Source organism: Primulina huaijiensis, chromosome 5 (assembly GCF_012295235.1).
Source record: "Primulina huaijiensis isolate GDHJ02 chromosome 5, ASM1229523v2, whole genome shotgun sequence".
NCBI lineage: Eukaryota > Viridiplantae > Streptophyta > Magnoliopsida > Lamiales > Gesneriaceae > Primulina > Primulina huaijiensis.
Genome location: NC_133310.1, coordinates 253,546 through 253,774, shown reverse-complemented (window position 1 = coordinate 253,774; position 229 = coordinate 253,546).

Here is a 229-nt window from a genome sequence, read left to right as displayed (position 1 = left end):
TGTTTTAAAATGTTAATATTGAAGTGTCGAATAAATGTATTAAATCATTATTTAAGAACTTTTAGAAAAACAATATACATCATAATTCAGATTTAAAGATTAACATACAAATAAAGAATTGCGATGAATATCTTATAAAATAAATGGTGTTAGCCCAAAAAGATTAAATATGATTATTGTAAATGAATTTTTCTTAATTAATTAGAAAATTTTCAGCAAATGCGCCAAA